The sequence below is a fragment of the Trematomus bernacchii genome, unplaced genomic scaffold (assembly GCF_902827165.1).
Source record: "Trematomus bernacchii unplaced genomic scaffold, fTreBer1.1, whole genome shotgun sequence".
NCBI classification, from domain to species: Eukaryota; Metazoa; Chordata; class Actinopteri; order Perciformes; family Nototheniidae; genus Trematomus; species Trematomus bernacchii.
In genome coordinates, this window is record NW_022987828.1 from 14,504,103 (window position 1) to 14,513,540 (window position 9,438).

Consider the following 9,438-nt stretch of genomic DNA (forward strand, 5'->3'; position numbering starts at 1 on the left):
AAAAAATATAGTAAAATATAACAGTATTTACATTGCAATGGAATGGAATAAGAAGGAATAACATATGGATTAAATCGGCAGTAATACAAAATATTGGTGTACATTGTGTGCAATGTTAAGAAAAATGATAAGATAAGATAATACTTTATTGATCACAATTTGGGAAATGTTTGTGTTGCAGCAGCATAAAAGACATGGCATTGTACAATACAAATTAAAAAGACTAGAAATAAACATAAAAGTAGAAAATATACATGTTGAATTTACAAATTAACAATAACAAAGACAAAATATAAAGCAAGTTATTATATATACATAAGTATGTGAGGGATGGAATATTAAATATTAAACTGAATATATAAATATAGTATAATAGTACAAATAATGAAAGTGTTTTTAATTTTGTATTATGTATTTAATTGTATATATTTATTTCTTAATCTAATTTAGTTTACTGAATAAATTAAAAAGTAAATTCCTACTCCTACCTGTAAGATAAGATAAGATAAGATTTACTTTACTGATCCAAATTTGGGGCATTTTCTCGTCACAGCAGCATGTTAAAAAAAAAGGTATTGCACATTATGTGAAAATGGAAAAGGAGTAGAAAATAAACAAATATAGACATAAAACTAAATGTAAATTTAGGATATTATTTACATTAAGTGTGCAAGGAATAGTATATTAGTTGTTATCCAGTGTAGTGTCCTCCTCTTCACCACAGCTAATGTGTCCGCTGATATTTACCTTTTGACTTCTGTCATGTGCTCAATAGTGATTTGTCTCATTATTATTATTTTTTCTCACTCTCTGAATTATATTTATTGCTGTGCACTTTTCCAAATTAAGTATAGCCTGGATTGAATACCTGCATGCCCACAATTTCACCATGTTATCCAGGCGTGTGGCGCAGTGGATAGAGCCTTGGTGTTGGGATCAGGGTTCAAACCCCACTGCAGTCAGCATGTCGTTGTGTCCCTGAGACACTTCACCCCAAATTGCTCCTCTGAGGATTGTCCACTGTATTGAGTATGTAAGTCGCTTTGGATAAAAGCGTTTAACAAGTGACATGTAATGTAATGTTATGATTACCTCTCTGTTGTTATGATATCTTCCTTTACCTGAACTGCCTGTTATTCTTTTATTTATTAATTGTCAACTTTCATAGGGAAAAGCATATCTCGTTTTTCACATGTAACCCTGAACACTTTAATACTGTAAAAGAATATACACACACATCGTATAACGTAGTATAGGCCTATCCTTAAATGCTTGCCTAATATGGTCACCAGTGTTCTTGGTTCACAAAAGACAACAATTAAAAACATCCTAAAATCTTTGTGAAATGCCAAAACAAGCCATTTATAAATAAGTAACTGAATAAGTAACTTTATTTTATTTGAAATGATCACAGTTGACATTTTCAAACACTTACATGCAACAACAACATGAACCAAAGTTTACAGTAAAGTCTTAAAAATAACAGGTTGTACTGGTTAGTAACAATATTTACTAACACTAACATAAGCTCTCAATTCTTCTCAATGAGCAGCAATAACGTGGTTAAAACACACTTTCTAAATCCGACTAAATTGTAATTTCAAAAAGCATATTTTATTCATCACAGCATATATTGAATCATTTGGCTCCCTCTGGCGGTGATCAGAAATTAACACAAGTGTCCAATTTCGCACATTTTGTCAAATTATTCTCACGAGTAGTGGCTTTTATTGAGAAGTAGGTTTCAGATGAAACAAAAATGCAACAAATAATACAATATATTTTGTAAAACATGTGAAAACAAAGTGTGAAAATACAATTTGTTTGTTTGTCAAAATGATTAAAAGTAAAAGCTAAAAATGCATTAATTTCAGTCAAACTTCATTCTTGTTTTTGTTGGTGCCTGTTTACTGCAGATGGAGCTGTAAGGTGTCAGGTTGAGCTCATATCACCAACTTCCTTTCATCTCCTTTGAGCTCAGCGTGGGACAGATGGTGAAGAGCGGGAACAACAGAGAGCAGTGGGAGCAGGTCACGACTCAGGGTCCTCTTTAAAAAGCCTTCTTTATCAACAAATGGATGTCATTGTAAGTCTCTACCCGTCTAGCAGGTCATTCTGTATTTCCTAGCAGATGCATCACATTACAACAGAAAGCAAAACGCACCCTCAAGATTATAATGTTGCAGATTTGGTAGTGACGTCAATATCCACAATTTATAAAACGTGTTTAAATGTTCATACTTGTGCTTTCTTTGGGGTTAGTTACCCGGCTAATCCATTTACATCAGGAGTTAGTTATAAAACCATAGTCTGTGTACCTTCGTTGTGTTATCATTACAGTGATAAGGCATTATAAAACATATAGGTCTCAGATATATACAAAACATGTCTCTGAAGTGTTTGGCTCCAAACACCAAACAGATCATAGCAGCATCCCATAATCCCCTCTGTTTCAGCCCTGTTTCAAAAGTGCTGATTCTCTGTCTGTTACTTTAGATGAAAATAAGGAGCCCCTCCCCACGCCCCTCTGATGCGGCTTTCACACCAGCGCTTTTCCCTTTCTAGCTCCTAGCTAGAGCTTTTCTGGTTCAGCTCCGGTTTCCCTTTTCAGCTCCCGCTCTGTTCACACCGCCCAGCTGCCGCTGCTGCGTCATGACGTCACCGTTTACATCGCTGATTTTCTCCCCAACGGAGCTCACAACAACAACGGGGGGGGACTGCGTCGGGTCGATGATCGTGTTGCTTTTAATCATACGAAGCCAGATTAAATTAAATAACGACTTCTCCAACCTTATACTTTTCTCCAGAGTGCCGTGGTTCATTGTTTATTAATGTGTTTCAGCAGCATGTACCGCAGGGTTGCCAACTTTGGGTACCTGGCTGGAGTGAGATTTTGATATCATGGGTTTAATTCGGTTTAATTACACATATGCGCACGAAATGACTGCTATCGTGTCAGCAGCGGGACCTTAGCATATATATAGGATATATATATATACAATATATACAAATACACAATAATGGACACAGACTATAAAGGGCACAAAGTTTCATTCACTAATGAAAGTCAAACATGTTTGTTTCCACTGTTTTATTGTGTGCCTGTCGCGATAAGCAATTCATTGACTTATCGTACGATAAATAAAAATGAACTCGATAACTTTTCTGACCTCGATAAATTGCCATTTACATGAGGATGTGACTAGCAGTTTGAAAGGATGTACTTGAATTATTATTATATATTATCATTATGTCAGTGGTCTAAAATGGTCATACAACGGTGCCGACAATATTATCGTTTATCGCAATCATTTCCGGGAAACTGTATCCAACAAAATTAATTATCGTGAGAGGCCTATACATGAAACACGCACACAAACAATTATTAATTAACACACTCTCACTCTCATATACTCTTTGACTCTATTTTGGCCTAGTAGAACAATAAGCAGCAGACTTTTACTTTTTTATAATTTCTACTGGATCTTAGATCTGCGCATGCGCTCCAGAGTATTTTTGTTGGGTAATCTATGGTAGGGCTAACCCATACAGTGGTGGGGCTCAAGTCAGTATTTGCAATGTAATTACATACACGCTCCCCCCGACAGTGAAACGCCACGCGTGAGGTTTAGATTATTTCCCTGTCTCAATCCAAATTGAACTGTATGAAATAAAAAGGCACATTTGTCTTGTAGTAAATAAAAAAGGCGACCTGGAGCCAATTCTGCAATTTCCCCACAGGTGAAAGAGTTGACATGCTGAAAACCCAACCCCTGCAGGGGGGTCTGGGGGGATTTTAAATACTAACATAAAATACACATTCTGGTACTCTCTTGAGAAGAAAAATAAATAAATCTATTACTACACGACATATTTAAAAAAAATGAATGCCATTTTAGTTTTTTGTTACTTTGTTCTGAAAGCTGAACCTGCTGCTCCTCACAGAGAGAAGAGGGAAGAGGCTGTGTGAATTACTTTACATTGTGGATAAGGGTGGATAGCCCCCATTGTTCTGTGTGTTGAAGTAAAAAGATATGATTCTACACTGTATTGAAGTAAACATGTATTATTTTGAATTGTATTTTAGTGAACATGTATTGTTTGAACTGTTTTAGGTAATCACAACGGGTTTGGGTAATCACTTTATAATAGGAATGTTATTCTCACTTTTAAACTCACTGACCCAGAGATCCTGTGTCATACACACACACTGTCCCCTTCACCTCCACACACAGATGTTGGTTTTAAAGTCGTTAAAGACCTCATTAAATGTATGCAGAGGGGTTTGGATGTCTGAGGGGGGATGGTTTATGTGAAGAGCTCTCATGGGAAGGTATGGGAGTGAAGATCCCCACGAAGATAAGGGTTGACTTTTGACCTTGTGAAACTTAGGAATTTGACGTTCTGGTCGGAACTCTGATTCGCTGTATTGAACCCGACCAGGAGTGAATCCAACCAGTAAAAACACTTGGGGGATGTGACCAGCTCACACAGCTCCTCCTCACAGACTCTCTCATTCGCTTTGGATGTCACAGCAGGATTTGGAAAAACTTGTCCATGCTTTTATCTCCAGTAGACTGGACTACTGTAATGGTGTCTTTACAGGTCTCACTAAAAAATCTATTAGAAAGCTGCAGCTAATTCAGAACGCCGCTGCTCGAGTCCTCACTAACACTAAGAAAGTGGATCACATCACTCCTGTTCTGAAGTCCTTACACTGGCTTCCTGTGTGTCAAAGAATAGATTTCAAAATATTGTTGCTGGTTTATAAAGCTTTGAATGGTTTAGGCCCAAAATACATGTCTGACCTACTGCTAAATTATGAACCATCCAGAACTCTCAGGTCTTCAGGGACTGGTCAGCTTTCTGTCCCCAGAGTCAGAACTAAACATGGTAAAGCAGCATTCAGTTATTATGCTCCAAATATCTGGAACAAACTCCCAGAAACCTGCAGGTCCGCTGCAACTCTTACTACTTTTAAATCCAGGCTGAAGACTTTTCTTTTTGCCGCTGCTTTTAATTGAACTATTCAAATCTTAAACTGCACTGTAACTTTTAACTTTTATCCATGTATTTTTTCTTTTAATGTTTATTTTATTATCTTTTCTTTTTAATGACTGATTTTAAATGCCATTTTTAAAATGTCTTCCATTTTTGTAAAGCACTTTGAATTACCTTGTGTTGAAAGGTGCTATATAAATAAACTTGCCTTGCCTTGCCTTGCCTTGCCTTGGAATAAAAGGGGAGGGGAGAAGTCAACACATCTCCGCCCCAAAATAAGGATATGAATACTGTTGGTTGTGTATGTAAAAATGCTTTTTGGTTTGGTGAGTGGCAGGTCCCGACATCTGTGTCCGCATCGCATCACAAACCTGAAGTCCGGAGTACTCTGTATAACTATGTATGTGAGTGGCTGGTCCCGACATCTGTGTCCGCATCGCATCACAGACCTGAAGTCCGGAGTACTCTGTATAACTTGTATATGTGTTTGGTTTCCTACCAGAAGTAAACTCAGAAAATTGTTATAACTTTTGATTCCGGTGTTTTCAATTCCTTTCTTATTTAATAGAGATTTCAGCCTCATCCAACGAACGGCGCGTAGCAGAGGGGGTGGCTATCAGCCACCACAATAAGTGTTCTGCTCCAACAGTGTCAAAATGAAAGACAGCCCACACACCTATCAATCATCAAACCGTGGGGTCTTATTTCATTACGTGTTGATTTCTATCAACACGTAATGTTGTATCGATGTATATAGAGATGTACTACAGCAAAAGTATTCTCCGTCGGGACTTCCTGCAACAACACCACGCCGTTATCGTGATTCTGATTGGCCAGAAGACATTATCAAAGATGTTCTATTGAGAAGACGATCACTACGTGACAAAAGTTTTCAAAACCGTTTCTAGTCTTCGGTATTCTTGTTTTTGGCGTGAGAATAGTTTGGGCAGCGTGAGAGCGTGAGATTGAGAGTGAAAGCGTGTGTCACATATATAAATGGACGTAGGGTCCGTGACGTCACCCATAGGATTCTGCAGAGTTGCCGAGAAGCCCTTAGTAGGCGGAGTCGGCCACTGCTCGACAGTGACGTCAGAGTCTAACGGGCCGTCTCCACGGCAGCGTTAAAAAAATCTTGGAGGTGGGCGTATCTGAAGCTTGAGGATTTTTTGCGAGCAACCAATCACATGAATCTCCCGCCCGCGACATACGAAGCAAAAAAGCCCGAAGTAAACTGGATATAAACTCCCCAAAACAGGCGAAAACCTACCACTGTCTCTGCCACCTCCCTCCATGCCTGGCTCCTCCGGTTTATATCCCGGTAGGTCTGGTCATAAAGCACCGGGTGATTGATTCGCTACCGCTAATTTCTCCTCCATTTTTTGGAATATGAGGAAATGACCTGCGGTATTTCTCTCCCAGTATACACGCCGTTTGATTGGCTAGAGCTTGAACTGTCAGATTTGCGTACACGGGATTTGATTGGCTGACGCTTCCACCTCAGCCTCAAAAGTTGAACATTGTTCAACTTTGGATCTTGAAAATCCTGAGAATCTCCGCTCGCCTGCCCACAATGCATTTCGGCGAAAGCGAAAAAAAGTGACGTCACCCCATTCAAAGTGAATGGGCAGAAGCGTTTCAAGATTTTTTAACGCTGCCGTGGAGACGGCCCGTAACTCCCGCCTGCTCCAAATAAGGGCAAAGAGGCGGAGCCGAGGCGGGACCTGCTGCCTCCAGCTGGGAAGTAACAGAGCTAGCTCAAGCTAAGAAGCTAAGCTAACATGGTCCCCATTGATTGATTGATTGATTGAAAAGTTTATTAACAGCTTGTATATTGGGTACAGTACAGTACAGCTCAAAACATACAATTGTTAAGGGGATGCAGACCAGAGAAAGACTTTCGTCTTGTTTACATCAGGGTCCCCCATTTCCAATTCATCATATCATTTAAGACATATAAGACATATTTGACATACAGATGGCTTATTTACAATTTACATACAGGTGGTTTTTTACATACAGATGGCTTATTTACAATTTTCATTTTAGATTTCGTTCTAATACATCCTAACCGGACATTTAAGACATACCAAGTCTACAGATATACAGTTAGTAACAGAGTCTAAAATGCGAGTATATACATAGATGGGGGGGGGAAGCTGTCCATTGTACGACAGGTTGAGATTTGTACCATTACCGGGGCCAGTTTTGCAATGCTTTCCCCCGAAGGTGCTCTTTAAGAGAGGTTTTGAAGGTAAGTATAGTTTTACTTTCCTTTACAGTTGTGGGAAGAGCGTTCCACCTTGATGTGGCATAATTGCGAAACGTGTATTCCCCTTTTTTTGTGCCAAATCTGGGTTTTACATGATTTGTGGAGCTCCCTCTGGTGTTATGATCATGGTATTCCTTGACCTTTGGGAAGAATTTTGACATGTACATGGGTACCATAGAGGTGTAGTGGATCTTGTAGACCAGGCCCATTGCAAGTAGCTGTACTCTGTCGTCTACTCTAAGCCATCCTAGGTTGTCAAAGTGGGCAGAGGTGAGGTGGGTTCGAGATGAAAGGTCAAGCAGTAGTCTGACCAGTTTATTTTGCGATGTTTGAAGTTTTATTTTTAGCGCCTTGGAGGTGCTATGGTACCATGACGTGCAAGCATAGTCATAGTACCCTTGAATGAGTGCTCCTGCCAGAGTTTTCAGGGTGTTTTTGTTTACCAGAGAGGAGATCCGGTATAGGAATCTAGTTCTTTGATTGACTTTTTTTATTACATTGGATGCCATTTTGTCACAGGAGAGGTTTGCCTCAAGAATAGATCCTAGGTATGTAATTTCCTTCTTACTTGTGACAATAATGTCACCCACTGCAACTGAGAAGTCGTCGGATTTGCTGAGATTATGTTTCGAACCGAAGAGAATGGACTCTGTTTTACCCAGGTGTAATGATAATTTATTATCGGCGAGCCAGGTGCAGATTCTGCCGAAGAGAATGGACTCTGTTTTACCCAGGTGTAATGATAATTTATTATCGGCGAGCCAGGTGCAGATTCTGCCGAGCTCATCTGCACACTGCCGTCACATTTTACGTTTCTAAGGTAAGCGGACATGAAACTATTCAGCAAAACTATAAATAATAATCTAAGTTATTGAGTTTTTAGCATAATACTTCAGAATCTTAAAATCCCTTAACGTTTGTATGCAATGTGCTAAATGCAACACTGGAATCAAGCAAATTAATATGTTTGCATGACATTAGTTATTTATATTTTGCTATCACTTAATTATACGTTTAATACATTTAAGTCAAGCTAAGGTACAGTACATGTGATGGTAGCTAGTTAGTGCTCTTACCTGTGAGGCCTCACCAAACAGCATTATAACCAGACTGTATCATTAAAACTATAAGTACCAGTTCTAGATCCTTGACTTTAGACAAACAATTCAAAAGACAAAATGTATTTAAAGACCAATCTTTATTTGAAGGTGCCTCTTAACCTGAGATATTAGTTATACAGTAATAGTATTGACAATCTAAAAAAAACTGAGCAACTCAACAGTCAACTTTATATTTCTTATTGTCTAAAGCATTTATTATTTTCATTTTTCCCCTCATATTCAGTGTGGACGGATTGAGACAGCGTGGTGTCCAGAGAGCTGCAGAGACTTCAGGGAGAAACCTCCGTGTGATGGACGTCCAGTCTGTTGGTTTGGAGAGGACTGAGGGTCTTTCCTCTGCGAGGAGGACCAGGCCTGATGGAGGAGCCCATGCATAGCTGATACCAACTGCACAGGCCTTGTCTGTCACTTTATTTGACTAAATGTGTTTACTTATACATTTAATAGGTTTACACCTTCTGTCCATATGTGCTTTTTTATTTAAAACATGTTTGATTAACTTTTGGTTCACATTTCAATAAATTGAATTTGTATTTGCACTCCTTTTGTCCATTATTCTTACTGAAAATGTTAGATTACACATTCACATCCGACTGAAGATTGGCCCCATTTATTTGCGTTGCAAACTCTGCGGTACAAGGTACAGGTGTTGTGAAGCTCATAAAGTGAGGCAAATAGAATTAATCAGCTGATGGAGTGTAGATGTGGAAACAGGTGCATTCGATCAGCTGACTTCACAATAAAAGTAGTTTCTTAGTGAATGTCCTGTACTGGTCTTAAAATCTCATAACATCAGCTTTTAATTTTCCTCTTGGATGTTCTTCTTGACCCTCAGAGAAGGAGAAAATGTTGAGTCGTGTCTTTCAGGCATGTCCTTTCCTAACAAAAATTACAGGAAACATAAAACATATTATTGCAGAACAAGTGTGTTATTTATGAAAGAGGTGTGCTTGTGTTTAGGGGCTGTAGATATAATTATTTTGTAATTGTAATGTTTTATTTCATTTCAACAGTGAGCTACAAAGACAATCAGATTATGAATGAACA